Here is a 1,507-nt window from a genome sequence, read left to right as displayed (position 1 = left end):
GTTCCCTTTTCTCCACACCCTCTCCAGCATTTATTATTTCTAGAGTTTTTGATGATGGCCAATCTGACCGGTGTGAGATGATATCTCATTGTTGTTTTGATTTGCATTTCTCTAATGATTAATGATGTTGAGCATTCTTTCATGTGTTTGTTGGCGATCTGTATATCTTCTTTGGAGAAATGTCTATTTAGTTCTTCTGCCTATTTTTGGATTGGGTTTTTTGTTTTTCTGTTATTGAGCTGCATGATTTGATTATCAATTTTGGATATTAATCCTTTGTCAGTTGCTTCATTTGCAAATATTTTCTCCCATTCTGAGGGTTGTCTTTTGGTCTTGTTTATGGTATCCTTTGCTGTGCAAAAGCTTTTAAGTTTCATTAGGTCCCATTTGTTTATTTTTGTTTTTATTTCCATTTCTCTAGGAGATGGGTCAAAAAGGATCTTGCTGTGATTTATGTCATAGAGTGTTCTGCCTATGTTTTCCTCTAAGAGTTTGATAGTGTCTGGCCTTACATTTAGGTCTTTAACCCATTTTGAGTTTATTTTTGTGTGTGGTGTTAGGAAGTGTTCTAATTTCATACTTTTACATGTAGCTGTCCAGTTTTCCCAGTACCACTTATTGAAGAAGGTGTCTTTTCTCCACTGTATATCCTTCCCTCCTTTATCAAAGATAAGGTGACCATATGTGTGTGGGTTTATCTCTGGGCTTTCTATCCTGTTCCATTGATCTATATTTCTGTTTTTGTGCCAGTACCATACTGTCTTGATTACTGTAGCCTTGTAGTATAATCTGAAGTCAGGGAGCCTGATTCCTCCAGCTCCATTTTTCGTTCTCAAGATTGCTTTGGCCATTCGGGGTCTTTTGTGTTTCCATACAAATTGTGAAATTTTTTGTTCTACTTCTGTGAAAAATGCCAGTGGTAGTTTGATAGGGATTGCATTGAATCTGTAGATTGCTTTGGGTAGTAGAGTCATTTTCACAATGTTGATTCTTCCAATCCAAGAACATGGTATATCTCTCCACCTATTTGTATCATCTTTAATTTCTTTCATCAGTGTCTTATAATTTTCTGCATACAGGTCTTTTGTCTCCTTAAGTAGGTTTATTCCTAGATATTTTATTCTTTTTGTTGCAATGGTAAATGGGAGTGTTTTCTTAATTTCACTCTCAGATTTTTCATCATTAGTGTATAAGAATGCCAGAGATTTCTGTGCATTAATTTTGTATCCTGCTACTTTACCAAATTCATTGATTAGCTCTAGTAGTTTCCTGGTAGCCTCCTTAGGATTCTCTATGTATAGTATCATGTCATCTGCAAACAGTGACAGCTTTACTTCTTCTTTTCCTATTTGGATTCCTTTTATTTCTTTTTCTTCTCTGATTGCTGTGGCTAGAACTTCCAAAACTATGTTGAATAAGAGTGGTGAGAGTGGGCAACCTTGTCTTGTTCCTGATCTTAGTGGAAATGCTTTCAGTTTTTCACCATTGAGAACAATGCTGGCTGTAG

Source organism: Physeter macrocephalus, chromosome 19, assembly GCF_002837175.3.
Source record: "Physeter macrocephalus isolate SW-GA chromosome 19, ASM283717v5, whole genome shotgun sequence".
NCBI lineage: Eukaryota > Metazoa > Chordata > Mammalia > Artiodactyla > Physeteridae > Physeter > Physeter macrocephalus.
This window is presented reverse-complemented; position numbering follows the sequence as displayed.